Raw genomic sequence first — 17,575 nt, 5'->3', positions numbered from 1 at the left:
TGAGAAGCTATGTTAATGTAAAGATAACATTGGGTCTGCTCCATTATATATTTCAAAAGGCAGATATTTCACAAATTTGAGTACTTAATCAGCAACAAGTTACTTGTGATAGATATTCCACAGCTTATTGCCATATACCAAGGAAACCAGACTTAAAACCTCCAATCTAGTTCGATCACTTTCTAAACTCTTTTTGGGGGTCACAGACCACTTGAGAATCTGATCAAAGCAATGGGCTCTCCCCAGAAAAGTACACATATAATTTTTTGTATTTAATTTGAGAGAATTTAAATTTTTCTAAAGCATACCCATGAAATCTTTTGGGATTCGTGGACCCTTTGTTAAATTCCTTATCTAGAAAAATCTCCTCCTTGAAGATTTGATGACTTTCTATGCTGCAAAAGGAGCCCTCATTTTTAAAAATGTACTTTGTGCTTAGATAATTGTAGGTAAGGAATTCTGTAGTAGTTTTAAAATAGTTTTGTTTCTTAAAGGCATTATTGTTTATACGAAAGCTTGCCACATGATATTCTGTGGGCAAACTAGAACCATATTAACATTAAGAATAAGGTAATTTAAAACAATTATATTAAAATAACTAGTTAGTTCTTTTAAACTAACATTCTATATTCTCTTCTGGGGAGGGAGGCAGTGAGGGCAGTGGTAGCAAGGCATCCGGAAGGTGACAAAGAGCCCAGGCAGGTAGGAGGTTTGACTAGTGTAAAAGTATTTTTGTTTGTTCATGACAGTATGTTGTTAGTCAGTCTTGCTCAAGTGACATGGAGGTGTCTGGGTGAGTTGAGAAATAACCCTAGAAATCTTTTTACCAAAAAACTCTTGCTTTAAAAAGAGAAAAAATAATTCATCTTAATTAAAATAATGCTATTTTTAATCAGGAAATATTCTGGAGTAACATAGGATGTGGTTTTAGTTTAGAATCAGCACACTAATTAACAATACTAATAATAATTTTGCTCATAACTGAGTTTTGTCTCGTACGTTTTTTCACTTCTTAGACTCAGGAACCACTTCTAATTATCTAGATAATGACAAATAAGTACGACTTAAACAATTGCCATCATTCAGTTATGTCATAAGAAAACTTCCATTAGATGGTAAAATAATTTGATTTTGTTCTTTGTCTAATATCCACATACCAAAGAAAATTTAATTTTGATCTAAGCTAGTTATTAAAACTTTGAGAAAAAAGTAAAATACATATATATGTGTATATATGTTTACTTTAGAGTTTTAACAGGTTACTTTTTCTTTTCATTTTCATGAGTTATCTTTTTTTCAGGTTTTTGACAAATTGCATGTGCTGGGCCAGAATGATTAATCCTGGTTCAGTGGTCAAGAACATTGATTTAAAAAACTTATTTCCAGGCTGTGGAATAGCCTGGGGATAACATAGTAATTTTGTTTGTGTTCGAATTGCTTGCTGGCAGGCAGCCTTGGTCTGTATGGTTGTTGGACCAGTCCAGTTTTCGGTCAATCTGCTTGCTCTTTGCAGGTGAACTTCTCTTCCTGTTCTTCTCCCTTTTTTCTCTTGTAGTTGTTGCAATTGTACTTGACATTGTCTTGGCATTTAAATCCAGATGAGTCATTTTTTGCTGGAATAATTTTAAGCATTAAAAAGTAAGATCAGTATATCTGTCAAACTTTTTTTGGATATTTTAAAATCATGTAATAGAAACCTTTCAAATCTGCATGTGTATATTTTTGAGAGAATGGGTATTTATTTTCAGCTGCATCCGAATTAATGTTTTTAGAGAAAACTATAACATTATCATGTAAAGAAATTTATCCCTCCCCCTCAGTTTTTTCTAACAATCCTATTTATTTTTAAGGTATAGCTAGTCTTTTTCTTATGACTTTCTACCTTTACTATGTAAGTTGCATTTGAGTATTTCTGGATTTCACTTGCCCATTTGCCGTTATTCCATTTTTATGGTTAATATCCAGTCTGCTTTTTTTTATTTTTATGTTTCAACCAAAGATGAAGGACATAGTAAAAAGAACATATCTTTCTTTGAGGGGGAAAAAATTATCACCATTGGGGCCACATTTTCCACTAAGTAAATTTCCCCAAGAGTAGATCAGGAAAATTTTAAAGTTACATTAATCCCTCGAAGTGAGCTGATGTTTTCAAATTATTATATTGGGATTCTAAATATTTCCTTCAGTAGATATTTTAATTCTTGCTGGTACTAAACAGGATAGAGGATACAAAGACAAATAACAAATCGATTCTTTCCTCAAGCACTGTCAAGTTTATTGGGATGGATATGCTGTGTACTTACGTAACTACAGTATGAAGTAGAAAGTGGTAGGAAGGTACAGACCAAGGGCTGTGGTAGCTCAGAGGAAGGATTGATTATTGTTGGTCGGGAGGAATGAGAGAATTAGGGAAGATATTCTTATGAGTCTTTTATGAGAAAATTTGTTAAATACTTAGTAGAAATAAGAAACTTCTGGTTATATAAGCGAGACTTTATTTATAGTTTGAGTATCCCTTATGGGAAACCTTTTGTGAGAATTTACCATTTTGTATTATTATGTCTTCTGGCCTATTAGACCATTGGCTCCTTGACAGTAAGAGTCATACATTTTTATCTTTGCATTTCCCAAACTTCATACTCGATTGGCATTTACTACATGATTTTTGAGAGAATGAATTAGGTAGGAACTAGCTAGAAATTTCCACAGCGAATCAGGCAAGCATTTCATATAGTTTTGTGTTCTAGTCTCAGGTAGATACTGCCCTCTGTGTCTACATGAGCTTCAAAATATCCAAAATATTCACAGAACATCCCTAGTCAATAAGTAACACTAATGAAATTTTTATTTCAGGGAGTTACTGATGAGGAAGGGAACAAATATACACTTTTGCAATAAAAATGTAAACAATGGAAGTAATAATATGTCAGAAAGGTAGATAGTGGAGTCTTCATATTTTCCCATGGAGTTAAAAAGTAATGACCTTTTAATTTAGTTTGGAAAACTACTGTGCTTTATACTTTGGAACTCAGTAACTGTAAGATATCAAATGCTGTTTCTAAAAATGTTAGTACTCATAGTTAAAATATATAGAGATTTTGACTGCAGTCCTACCAGTGGTACCAGTTGACTCTTAAAGCACTCCCTGGCCTGAGAAAGAGCATCAACAATTCGGAGTTAAGTGGAATACAGTAGTTGTAAGAGTGCGGGATTCAAATCCAGCTACTTACTGTTGTAACTTGGGAGAAGTTGCTAAACCTTTCTAGGCTTTGTTTTCCTCATCTACAAGATGGAGATAATGGTCGCCTCTTTAAGTTAGTGGTGAGCATTAAATAAAATTATATATATAGATAGATAGATATCTCACTTAGCATGGGTGCCTTGTACATAATGTTGCTAATGAAGCATTAGAAAATACCAGTTTGAAAATATTTGGTTTGAAATTGAAATACTGTCTTAATCTAGGATGGTTTGTCCCTTTTTTGGTTTGTTTTATGGAGATTGTATTCAAGCAGTGCTGAGATCCAGTGTGATTCTGAAGTAATGCCTACTATGAGGCATGAGGTTACTCCATAGGTCACAAATGCTGACTATTAAGATGAAATATTTGCCATCCTAAAGATAGTGGATTGGAGTTTTCACCAGGTCACTTGGTGATATGTGTTTTAAAGATCATGCTTTCCTATTGTGCCCTGAATAATAAGGATAGCTGTTTCAAAGTAACTAAGTGGATATTATTCATTATTCTCTAATAGTTACCTGTAGGGCAGCTATAATAGTCTTCCTATTGATAGATCATTTATGTATTTAAAACCCACATAAATAATTTACATAAAAACTTTGTATTTTTTGGTTTAAATTTATTATAAAAATCATGTTTAATAACTTAAACAAAAATTTTCAAAACTAGATTGACTAAATTAACACACTTTTAGCAACCATATGAGTGATATTGAGCTTAGACAGTTTTGTGCAATATGCTTATAGTGGGAGGACTTTGATTCTATTACATGACCTTGGCAAGTCACTTGACTAACTCGGCCTCATGTTGCTCATCTATAAATGTACACTGAAACATAGGATTGTTATTACATAGAAATGCCATAATGCTCATTTGAGTTCTAGTGGTTCTTAAGCAAAGAGATGCATTAGAATCAGACGCTAGCATTTTACAAGTATATATGTCTGGATCCCATTCCAAGTCTTCTAAATCAGAAACTCTGTAGGTTGAGGCCTAGATAATTTTTATATGAATCCATGCTTCAGAACCTTTTTACAAATAAAAATTTGTGCAGATTCTACTCTGTAATATTTTTTCTTCTTTGAATCTTAAATTAGTATTTTGGGGCCAGTGGAGAGAAATGCTTGTCATGCTACTTATTTTAGGTCTTTTGGCAAAATAAGAAGAGGCAACTGTAGGAAAAAGACTCAGTTGCAAAACAAGTGAGTGAGATAGCATCTTAGAAGCAAATATAAAAAAGAACTTAAATCCTAGTGCTTTCTCACCAAAAAAAAAAAAAAAAAAAAATCATTGTTCTTTCGAGGAATGATATGGAATCCTATTATTACTGACACAAAAGAACCTACTGGTGTCAAAGGTGTCCCATGCCAGAAAAGTTCAGGAAAAAAAAGTTTCATGTGTCTCTTTAATCAAAAAACATCTTGAGAGCATCTTGGGGTGGTAAAGTAAAAATGTTCCTCACAAAGTTAAACATTTAAAAATATTTTAAAATCATACTCAACTAATAGGAACTACCATCCCATTTGAAACAAACACATATTACAGAAAGATTTACCTATGTATGATATTTGCAAACATTATTAAAAAGATTTACCTAAGTGTTATATGAAATATATCCTGTCTCAAACCATATTATATTTCTCTCAAACGTGTTCAGATGATATGGAAAATGGATCCCCTCCTATAGCAGAAGGGGTATAAGTTAGTATGTCCTCTTGTAAGGGTAATTTAGCACAATCAAAATTAATATTGCCCCAGAATTAACTCATGCATAATATTGGTCAATTGACTTGACAAGGATGCCAATGCTATTCAGTTGGCAGAGGATAATCTTTTCCAATAAATGATACTGGGAACTGGATGTCCTCCTGCAAAAGAATAAAGTAAACCCTATACCACATACAAAAATTAACTCAAGATGAATCAAAGACCTAAACTAAGTGCTAAAACTATAAAACTCTTAAAACATAGGGGGAAATGTTCATGAAATTGGATTTGGTAATAATTTCTTGAATATGACACCAAAGGCACAGGCAACAAAAGAAAAAATAGAAAACTTGGACTTCATCAAAATTAAAAACTTTTGTACATCACAGAACACTATCAAGAGAGTGAAATATTTGCAGAATGGAAGAAAATATTACAAATTAGACATCTGATAAGAGATTGATACCCAGAATATATAAAGAACTACTACAACTCAACAAGACGACAAAGGACCCAATTCAAAATGGATAAAAATGGGACTCGAGTAGACTTTTCTCCAGAGAAGATATACAAATGGCCAATAAACACATGAAAAGATGCCCAGCATTGCTAGTCATTAGAGAAATGCAAATCAAAGTTATGAGATAACTACTTCGTGCTCAATAGGAAGGTTGTTAACAAAAATAGTAAATAACAAATATTTATGAGGTTGTAAAGAAATTGGAAATGGCCGATGGGAATACAAAATGGGACAGCTGTCAAAAAGTTTTCCGTTCCTCAGAAAGTTAAACAGAATTACCACATGCTTCAGCAATTCCACTGTTATGTATATACTCAAAAGAATTTAAAACAGTATTCAAACAAATACCTATACACCAATGTTCATAGGAGCATTATTCACAATAGCCAAAGGATACAAGCAACTCAAATGTTCATTGACAGATAAATGGAAAAACAAAATGTGAAATAAATATATATATATGTACATATATATATATATAATGGAATGTTACTCAACCTTTAAAAAATGAAATTTTGATACATGCTACAACATGGATAAACCTTGAAAACATTATGCTAGGAGAAATAAGCCAGATAAAGAAGGATGTATACTTTAAAGTAGATGAATTTAAATAATGGCAGTTTCTGCTTGGACTTAATGTGAATATTTCTTTTTTGTCGCAAATGATGATGAAATATGAAATAGCTTTTCACTTTTCAATTAGCGTTTCTCAACATACCATCTTTTTGGTTATTACTATTAAAAACTGTCTATATGGATTCTACAAAGTCACTGTTGAGTGTTAAGATATGTATTTTATGTCTGCATTTCCAATAATCTATTAGAATCTAGTGTATATGCTCTAATACTTAAGACTATTCTTTTTCTGTGTTTGAACTTAAAGTAGTAAAGTTTGTATCACAGAATGTACTTGAATTACTTATTTGTTTTTGTTTTTTAATATCTTGATTTTTTCCTAACTTTAAAAAAACACTAGGTAATTGGAACCTTCGCTGACCATCAACAGTCAGCTCTTCGCTGAGAAGTTAATAGAACCACAGGTTCCTTTTCCTTGGGCATTACTCCTTTCATTGAGGATAGAAATAAGAGTGGATGAGAGTTCCCTGGAACAGAAATTGCAAATGAAACTTTAGTTCTAATATATACAGTGGTTATGAGACTATTAATAAGCTCAACTTTTATGGAAGACAATTTGTCAATATTTATCAGAGGTTAAATGTGTCTACACATGGACCCATAAATTACATTTCTAAGAATTTACCTTAAATTTTATTTTCACCAAAAATGTGTGAAGCTGTATGTACAAGGATGTCCATTATAGCAGAGTTGGTTATGACTTTAAAAAAAAACAAAACTGAAAATAGATGATGACTGAGGCATAATCATTATACTGAGATCATTAAGAATGAAAGAATGACATCATTCTATATATACTGACTTTGAATAAAATATCCATTATATAATGGTTAATTTAAAAACTAAAGTGTAGAACACAATATATACGATAATACAAGTGTTTTTTTTTTTTAAGTATGAACAAGAATTCTTCTGTTTATATATGCTAAGGAAATGTATGAAAAGGTACCTGACAAACTGTGATTAAAATTTACTTCTGAGGACTGGTATATAAATATGAGTATGTATTAGTTTTTAATTATATATTTTTAGAAGTCAAGAATGTAGTATAAAGTTTAAGAGCTGTAACAGTCACAAAATATTTTAGAGCTCTTAGATAATACTAATGTTATGTGTGTGTAATGGGTGGAGCATTGGGTTCGGAATTAGAAGTCCTAGATTCACATTCTGGAACCACCACCCAACTAGCCACAAGACCATGGAAGAAAGCCAGTCTTTAGGAGCCAATTTTCTCATTCTTAAATGAAACCCATGTCAAGTATTCTACATCTCATGAGTGTCCAGTGATATTAACTGTTATTATAATGCTGCCAAAATCTTCCTTGGTTGATATGATCAAACTGGAAAAAAACACCAAAAGAACAAGAAACAGGAATAAGCTCTGATGATAAAATATCCAGGCAGAGGTTTTCAAAATATTTGCTTGAACTGCTGAACTTCTTGCTCACGTGTTCTGAATTATTTTGGCATTGTATGGATTCAAAAAGTAGTGGTAAACCAATGTCTTTACAGCGACCACTCAGCCGCTTATCACTATTATCCTTAATTTCAGAAGTTTAACATGTGGTACTTTCTGAACATTGCTTTAAAATATGTGTGTTGGGGCTAAGTACTGAGTACAGTGTTTCATATTTGGCAGAGTCAATTAGAAATATGGTTTGCCCCCAAGCGTTCATCAGTGGATGAATGGATAAGCATAATTTGGAATATGTATACAATGGAATATTATTTAGCCTTTAAAATGGAGGAAATTCCGATACATGCTACAACGTGGATGAACCTTGAGGACATTATGCTAAATGAAATAAGCCAATCACAAAAAAGACATACTGTATGATACCACAAGACACTTTAAGTAGTCAAAATCATAGAAACAAAAAGTAGAATGGTGGTTGTCAGAGGCTAGGGGAGGGGAAATGAGAAGTTATTGTTTATTAGGAATAGTTTCAGTTTTACAAGATGAAAAGAGCTATGGAGATGGATGATGGTGAAGATTGCACATTATGAATATATTTAATACCACATAAAAATGGTTAAGATGGTAAATTTTATGTGTATTTTATCACAATAAAACAATTGAAAAATAAATGGGTTACCAAATTTTACAATGTAAGTTATTGGTCTGATGGTATTATCGAAGGTTCAAAGCCTTTATAAATATTTACAATGTTAATAACTTATTTTTTCTATATTTTTTTTCATATTATAAATCTAAGAAAAGCCCAGGTTTTAAAAACCAATACGATAAAAGTTTAAGTGACTAAAGTATGGCAGCTCACCTGCCTAAGAATAAAGAGGCAGGTGTCAGAAGACTTGGATTCCTGCCCTAATTCCGCCATTTGCTAATTCTGATTTTAGTATGTGTAATGGAGGTATAATTTTAGAGTTGTTTTGAGCATAAAATGAAACAATAGATATGAAAATATGTTGTAAACTAGAAGGCACTATGCACATAGAAGGAGCTATGTAATCTTTTTCTAATTTAGACTTTTCTTTGCACAGTATGTTTTGTTTTATTAGATGACATAAAAGCCCATCTTGCCAATTTTCTTAATGGAATGAGACTGTAATGGTAAAATGGAACACTTATTGAAAATCCATGCTAACCACGATGAAATCTTTTGGCCTAGCTATACATGCAGACTAATATAGTGCCTGTGAGCTTATGACCTGAGGGCTGTTGAATTGCAAACAGATTTTTATAAGTCAGCAAAGACATTAATCCAAAATCATATCACTATTCCAAATGTTCTTAATGAGATGGCTGCTGCATAACTGTCAGTCTCCTTCAGTTCCAAGGTTTAGGTTTGGAGAGGAAGCTTTAATCCTTGAGCTGACGATTCAAAAGGGTTCTGATGAGCCTCATATGTATATAATATTTAGTTCCATGAATAAATTGCATACCGAGTTACTTCCATTTTGCATTTACATTCTTTCTTTTCCTGGATTGAATGATATGTTTTCTAATCAATTGGCTCTTTAATGATCAATTTCAGGAATGAAGAGTAATATTTATAAAAAGCAGTAAAGTGCAAGTTAGAACTAGCAAGGATAAAAAAAATTAGTCTTGTCCTTCTTTTATATTGGGAGTTAAAATTATTTTGAAGATGACAACCCAGCTGAAGTTAAGGATTTTTTCTCCTCTTCACAAATAATAATAGACATAATTTTTAGAAGTAGAATATCTTTCCTTATGCTTTGGGAAGAAGTAGAACTTCTTGCAAAGTAATTCCAAGATTTAGAGTAGACAGTGAAAAATTAACTTCCTGGTTTAGAGTGTTAATTTGCTCTGACCAAGAATTAACAGAAGGAAATGGGAAATGGACAAATCAGATTTTTCATCTAGTCAACACTGAATAGATTCACAAAAGTATTGAATTTGAAACCACTGGTATAAATTTAAAATCCAAACACCTACCCTCAACCTTTACCAAGTGAAATTTGTTGAAGTTACAAATAAGCCTACCTTCCTCAGAAGTACCCCCACTGTGCAACTAGAGCCAGTGGAAAACTCTTTTGATTGGTCTTCTTCAGCCTCCAAAGGGACTATCTGGACAGTGGCTGTACTAGTGGGAAGATGGAATTAGATTATTTTTGGTTCTTTATAGACCCATATCTTTATTAGAAAGTTGTTTGTATTCCTGTGGCCACTGGTATAAGGAAACACTAAGTTGTTAACAGTTTCTAATGATTTCCTTAAGAGTTCCTTTGATTGCAAAATTCTTTGATGCCTTTGTTCGTAAGAAATGAGGTGTGAGGGTAGTGACTTAGGCAAAGGGATTTTTAAAATATATTCTTCACAGTTGTGAATAGTGTAAGCTGCTTGAGGGCAAGTAGCTTGTTCTCCACTGTGTCCCCAACATGTAAACTGGTATCTAGTGCATAGAAGACACTCAAAGAATACTTTTTATTGAGTGAAGAAATATGCTTGTTAAGAATCAGTATAATTTATTTAAAGACTATAAACCATTTAAGCATCAATTCTTTGAAGTAATCTGAACTATAAGAACCAATGATAAGTTAGTAATGAAACATGGATCCTTTTTGTGTATGTGTGGATGAAAACCTGAAACTAGATACTCATTAAAAAATGTGTAGAGATAAAAATCCCTGCGTGAATATAAAGTGTAAATGTGTTCTTATGATTCCCTTAAGCATATTTGCACTTGAGATAAACCACTGGGAAAAAATGATTATCCCACTGAGGCTAGCTTCTACCATGAAACATTTCCTCAATTTAATTATTTTCTCCTTTATCTCCTGAAAAAGTTTTTTTTTCTGCTTGTTGTATACATGTATTTTGCTTTTCCTGTGTGTGTGTGTGTGTGTGTGTGTGTAAATGTGGTGCTCTGTCTCCTTCAGGAAACACCTTTTTTCTGTGTGATGCAGTCAATTTTTGTCATTTCCACTTTACTGTGAACTAAGAAGTCATCCTTTTCCTGTGAAAAGGAAATTTCCCAGCTGTTCATAAATTGTGGAATCTGTTATAGGAGAGGACAAGATTTCAGAAAGAGTTCCTTCTCTATTCTACATGTTCTTTTATTGCTTTTTCTCATAAAATTGATCTTTTAATTCCTAACGTATACCATCTATTTGACAAGGTGGTGACTTCCTGTTTAAGAGTAAGCTCTGGTTTTGTGTATCAGACCCATGGTGATAGTTCTTTGTGAGGACTCTGGCAACGCTGCTGTTTTCTCCTCTGATTGATTTGAGGTAAGCTGGGAAAAATCAAGAGATTGAAAGGGGTATTATTTTTAAAGTAATTCTATAGTGTTTTCTTGGTTGAAATGCTCACCACTTCCTCTGTTCTCTAAACACATTTGAGCATATCGCTATTTTCTTTGTTTTGAGTCTCATTTATGTGTGTAGAACTACCATCTGGAATATGATCTATTGATTCACCTCCAGCTAACTGACTGTCTTCAGTATCACAAACCTATTCTAAGTGGAGCTGTAGGAAGGATCAGGCCTACTACTGTTAATTATCGTTCGTCCGAAATATACCGTTGCTTTTGCTCATCTGCTCCTAGTGCCTAAAGCACACTCTCGCTGCTGCTCTGCTTGGCTCACCCTTATTCTTTTAAATTATAATTTACAAATCATACACATACACATATATGTATAATTTATAAATCACACACATGCACATATATGTATAGTTTTTAAATCACACATTAGCCCCATTTCCACCTTCGTTACATTGGGCCTGGGTTAGGTGCCTTGGTTGTTAGCTCACATAGTATCCTATCCTGCAAAGGATATAAAAGAAAATTCTGTTTTGTTAGTTATATTTTGGTGCCATGGAGACAACTTTCAGAAATGGGACACTAAAGATCATCCATATAAGATTAAGAGCCAAGGCTGGTTTTGTCTTTTTTTTTTTGCTACAACTCGTTTCTTCGTAAGAGTACAGCCAACATAGGTTTTTTATTTGGGGACATCATTATTAAAGGTTATTCTATGAACTTGTCATTTATAGACTTATACTTCATCTATGCTATTTGGATGTATTATACAGATCTGGTCAAATGGTGAGTGTGTGCTGGAAATGTGAAGTGAAGGGAACAGAATTGGAGCTTGGGAACATTTATATTTTTTAAATTACTACTTCCGTTCAGTTAAGGGGAGTCCTGTAACTTTGCTTTTAGCTAGAGAGATAGTCCTGTAAGCTTGACAGATCACAGCTGTATCCTCTACTTTGTGTGAAAATGTATTTGCTTTCCTTCCTGTTCATTTAATTTTTCTGGTTTCCTAATGTATTAAAGCTTATTCCAGTGTTTCATGGAGCATTAGGGTTTCATGGAGCATATATGACCAGATGAGAATGTGAACAATGGTTAAAGACTAGGGTATAGGCAGGGAATGAATTAAATATGGGGTACGTGTGCTGCAAAAACTGAATGACAAGGAGAAACCTCTTCTGAATAAGTTTTTTAAGGTCCCAAGAGCATGTTTGGATGTTTTAGACAAATACTACAATTGAAGCAGTTCTATTTCATTTGTAAACTACATCATTCCTTTACAAAGAATTAAATACTTGTTCCATATTCTAACAGTTCCATCATTTTATTCTCTGTCAAAGATTTAGAACAACCTCAGGATGTTATATCTTTCATCTTACCATCCTGAGCTTCTTCCTTCCTTCCTTCCTTGGGATTTTATACTCCAATGTCTTTAAACCTAAAACACTAGTAGGCTTCTCACATCAGCACAAGTTCATTTCTTGCCATTGGACAGAAAACTTGGAAATGTTTGTTAGCATCTCATCTTCCATAGGAGAGCAGATTCCAATTTGAGCATTCATTCTTGGACAGAATAGAAAGAGTACTGGCTTGATGTCAGGAGATGAGTTTCCTGACCTTAGATAGCAGCCTTAGGTGCCTCTGAATTCTCACAAGTGAAGAGATTTGGACTAGATGACTTTTGAGGTCCTTTCAGCTGTATTTGACATTATGGAACCTGAGCTTCCTACCAGGACAAAACGTAGTTGTCTCCCTTATTATATAAGTGTCAATTACACCCAAAGACTCACTATATAATATGGAAGGTGAAAATAAAGTAAGCCAGTTGAGCTGTTTGATTTAGAAGGATGAAGCCACAGTGTTCCAGCTGGTGAGACTCATGCAGCAGAGACACAGACTACAGCCAGAGTAGATGCAAGTGATACTGATGGCCTCCGGATGATGTAGGTAGTGGACAGGGGCTTATGGGTTGATTTATTCAATGGCACTTTTATTGGTACAGCACAGCTAGAGAAGGATTTTTTTTTTTTCCATTTACTGCTAGTTGATCTTGGGGAAGCCTCAGTGAGGGGATTGACTAGTCAAGCCTTTGAGAACAGAAAGTGAGAGCATCTTCAAGAAGAACTTTTGTAAGGAGTGAAGGAAATTGATGCTGTATTTAACACAGGGTAAACTCTTCCTACGGTGTACATAGGTGTACATAAATGTTGAATACACAGATGAAATGTAGGTGCTTGTAGAGGAATAAGGAATATACATTTGCATGGAGACCTACCCTAACAAACATACTGGCTAATGAAAGATTAACTATTTGCTTTTTCTTTTGTGTTATCTTTATCTGGGTAATATATTTTTAATCTGAGATACATTCTTCAGTATACTTGTTATAAACTGTTTAAAATCTTTGAGGTCATCTAGTTCAATCCTCTCATTTGCAATTATGGAAATTGAGGCTGAGAGAGAGTACCTTGGCCAAAATCATGCTATGAGTTAGAACTGGAACTAGAACCCAATTCTGGTTATTCCTAAATTTTTACTATTGAGAATACAAACCTATCCTTTATATATTTGAAAGTATGAAGTACACCCACAAAAGTTTTCAAAATGGTAAGAATTTCGCTTAGTGGATGAGACTAAATCTTCCTCTTTTTTCCCCTAGGAATCCTCCCCCCACGGCTTTGCTTTTCAGTAACTTCAGAAAGTAGCATTCTGCCAATAGATGTGTTTTCATATCTCATCCTCTATCAGATTCTTGGACTGTGCTGTAAAACAGTATTAGGCAGAAGTAAGATAACATCAGTGTGAAGTTTCTGTATGGTAAGAATCCAGAAAATTCTCTTATGACAGGGCGAGATTGTGTAACACTGAAATACGTTGGTTTTGAACAGAAATATCAGAATCTTAACCCATCAGAGAGAATGTAATAAAGGGGGAAAAAAATTCCTGATTATTTGCTGTGTTAGTGATTACATACAGTTTTTTTTTTGTTTTCATTTTACATAATTATTTAGTTTTGAAAAATGTCTTAATTTTTTTGACTATGAAGCCTAATTTATATTTAAATGTTTTTGTGAACATGTTGGAAATGTTTCTAATCACTGAAAAATAGTAATTAATTAGAATCTGACGATGGGAGAAACTGTTGAATCCATTCCAACAATGAAATGTATTAATGCTTTAGTATTGCTGTGGGCCACAATGGTTGAATATCATGATCATCTAAGTTACACTGTACAGTCCATTCATTCTATTGTTAATGTGGAGAAGTGGAGTATGTAGTATGCTGATTTGAGACCTAAATTCTCTGTTCAAGAATCTCTTAGTTTATTATGCCTCCATGCTGAGTAATTAAAATTATATGGATTACGTACTTGAAATATACAATTTAACATGTAAGAGAGCTTGCATTATTTCTCATACGAGTTTATATTAGAAAAACGCTTCGGTTTTGTGAGAAAGAGGATTTGACAGTGTTTCTGGAGAGCTAAACTAGCCAACAGAAAAGATGGTATCAAGTTATATATAAGCTCTTGTCACAGAAAGACAAAGACTTTTCTCTCTTTTATCTTAATTTTAATTTTTTCAGGTAAACTTTTAAATGTGAGTTTGACATACATATGGAAGGGTACACAAATCATGAGGTACAGCTTGGTAAACATGTACAAAGCGAACACCCTGTGTAACCTCACCTAGATCAAGAAATGGAACACCAGAAACACCCTGGCGTGTCTTCTCAGGCATTATCCTTCCCTGCAGGGTAGCCGTGATCCTGACATGTAATCATTCGATATCTAATCCTTTGTATCTATCTGCTTTTGCTCAACATTGTTTTCTGTGAACCTCATTCATGTTGTTGCATGTAACAGTAGTTCTTTTCATTGTGTGTATTGCATTATGAACATTCAGATTGATGGGCATTCAGATTGTTTCAGTTTGGGAGCATTAAAAGTAATTCCGCTGTGAACATTTTGGTATTCATATATATGCACTTCTGGGGGGTGTATTCCCGGTAGAGGAGTGGCTGGATTACAGGACATGTGTGTGTCCAGCTTTTGCAGATAATGTCAGACAGTTTTCCAAAATATTTGTACTAATTGACACAAGGACTCAAATAATGTTTAAGAGTTCCAGATGCTCCACATCTTTGCCAGTACTTGGTATTAACGGTTTTTTGTTTTTGTTTTCATTTCAACCATACTGGTGAATAGATAGCAGTGTCTCAATGTGGTTTTAATTTGTATTTCCCTGATGACTGATGATGATGAGCACTTTGTGTATTTATTGGTCATTTGATGTTCTCTTTTGCAAAGAGCCTGTTCAGATCTTTTACTAATGGGCAAAAGTAGGTTGTCTTTTTTTTTATTATTGTTGATTTTAGTGGTTTTTTATAATATATTCTGGATAATCTTTTATCAGAGTAAAGTCTTATCAGTCTAAAGTTAGTAGCTCTCTCTCCCCTTCCGAACAATACAGAGATCTTAAAACAGTTTAACTCTTATTCTCCATTTCCATCTTATATGATATTATTGACCAGAATTTTAGTTTTACCTTATAACCCCCTACATTTATTATTGCTACTATATTTTATGTAATTTTTTAAATCACTCAGTTATTTACCAATTACTCACTTTCTTCCATCTCAATTCTTCCTTTCAATTTTAATTTCGTTCTGAAATTCATCCTTTGAAAGTTCCTTTAATGAGTTTATAGAACTCTTTAGTAAGGCAATGTTTTATTTTACTTACTCTTAAAAGATAGTTTCGTTTGATATATAATTCGAGGCTGACAGTCATCTTCTCTCAGTACTTTGAAAATATTATTTCTGTGTCTTATGACTTTTATTTTTTCTTTTGAAGTCTACTGCAAATCTAATCGTCAGTCCTTTATAGGTCATTCATCACTGATCAGCTCTAGAGAATTTCTAGCTCTGAGCTCCTTGAATGTGACCTCTCCCCATTCTCTCTCTTTTAGGAACCTCCATACTGTTGAACTTCTTTACTCCTTTTCTCTTAGCCTCTCTTTTTCACGTATTCCATTTCTTTATCCCTCTCTCTGCTCAGTCTGGTTGGTTTTTTCACATCTATATTCCAGATTGTTCTCTTTCCACCGAGTCTAGTATTCTGTTTAATCCATTCAATAAGTTTTTTTTAATTATTATAGTCAATAGTTTTTCAAATCCACTAGTCTTTATAATATCTTGTTTCTTTCTCATGCCTCCAATCCTATCTTTAAGGATTTTGAACATTGTAAAAATGCTTATATTCCATGTGTCAGTATTTCAGTGTCTGCAGTTCTTGGGGGGATGTCAAATTCTTCTGTGTTTTGTTTCTGCTGACTTTTGTTTAATGTGGTTTGTTTACTCGTGTGCTTTATAATTCTGAATTTTGAATTTGGCAGGATTTTATCTGTGGGAATCCTGAGGCAGCCTGTTTTGAGAGCACCTTTCTCCAGATAGGATTTATGTTTTCTTCTTGCCAGGTGGGCTGGGGTGCTACCAACCTAAAACCACCTTGTGTTGCTCTCTTGGCTTGGGGTTTCCTGGACTATGCTGGTGTGTAAATTCAAATTCTAAATTCTCGAAACACTAGGCCTCTTATTACACATAATAAGAGAAGAGACTTTTTTTTTTTCCACTCAGCATTTTAGAAAAGATATATAAAGGTTTTTTTGTTTCATGTTGTTTAATCCCACAACTTGGTGGACAGACTTTTTTGTCTATGTTTTTACTATGGGTATAACCTTTCCAGGACTCCAACTTTATGTGTGTGTCGAGGGTCTGTAACAGCTCCCTATCTCATAGAAAGCACTCTCTATCTACCCCCATAACTTGTGTCTTGCAGAAAACCTACTTTCTAATTTAGCAATTTTTTCTTCACAGCATTGAGCTCATCATTTTCAGAGGACCAGGCAAATTTCATTTTTTACTTCTGATCCTACTCACCATGGTAAATTGACTGTGATTCTTTTTTCGTAAGTTTTAAGTTGTTTATATTCTTTGTGGTGCAATTGAACGTCCAGTTTTTTCTTCTGAAATTACTGAAATACAAGAGTATTTCTTGAGTATTTCTTAATAATGTTATGATCTATATAATGACTTTATATCGAGAGAGATTTGATCCAGAGATTTCCTCTTTTGAGCCCTAGCTACAGAAATTTGCTTTTAAACCAATGAGTCAGAATGTTAATGCTGCAGCTGAGTGCTCTGCTCTGACTACTAAAAACACTGGTTCAGATGCACGGAGTGCTCACTGGTTTATCAGGTACGTCTTGACTTTTGTGTCACGGCAAAGGCCAACACTTGTTGAATGTACACTGTCCTTTTTCCAGTTCCTATAAGAAGGTTCTAATTAATGCTTCAAAGAAGGAACAGATTTGATTAATGTACTAAATCATCTGCAAAAAGCTTGAAATATTTTTTCCCGCTTTCATTTCTGGGGTTGTTGCAAAGGTAATAAATAACTGTTAAACTTGAAATTAAAGAAAGTAATTTGCTTCTGGCAGAAGGCCTTTCCAAAATTCTTTCTGTAATTTCTAACTGCATGATTGAAAAACATAGCAGTGAATTTGTATTATCTTATTCCTTTCCATTTCCAGTTTTTTGTGTGTGCGTATGTTTTTGTTTGTTTTCACCGCAACTCCAAAGGTACTAGTTTGGGCCTTCTTTCTCCCCTCCAATTACCCTCTTTACTTAAAACATCATGTCATTTATTATACTGCCAGCAGGAA

The 17,575-nt window shown here is 33.7% G+C and overlaps 1 protein-coding gene across 4 annotated transcripts in view; it reads left to right on the top strand.

The window, feature by feature from the left end:
• The window catches only part of ADD3 (adducin 3), a 112,686-nt gene that overhangs the window by 32,624 nt on the left and 62,487 nt on the right, over positions 1-17,575 (top strand). The window lies entirely within an intron of this gene.

The sequence above is a fragment of the Pteropus alecto genome, unplaced genomic scaffold, assembly GCF_000325575.1.
Source record: "Pteropus alecto unplaced genomic scaffold, ASM32557v1 scaffold177, whole genome shotgun sequence".
NCBI lineage: Eukaryota > Metazoa > Chordata > Mammalia > Chiroptera > Pteropodidae > Pteropus > Pteropus alecto.
The sequence above is the reverse complement of the archived record's forward strand: the minus strand, read 5'-3'. Positions and strand labels throughout refer to the sequence as shown.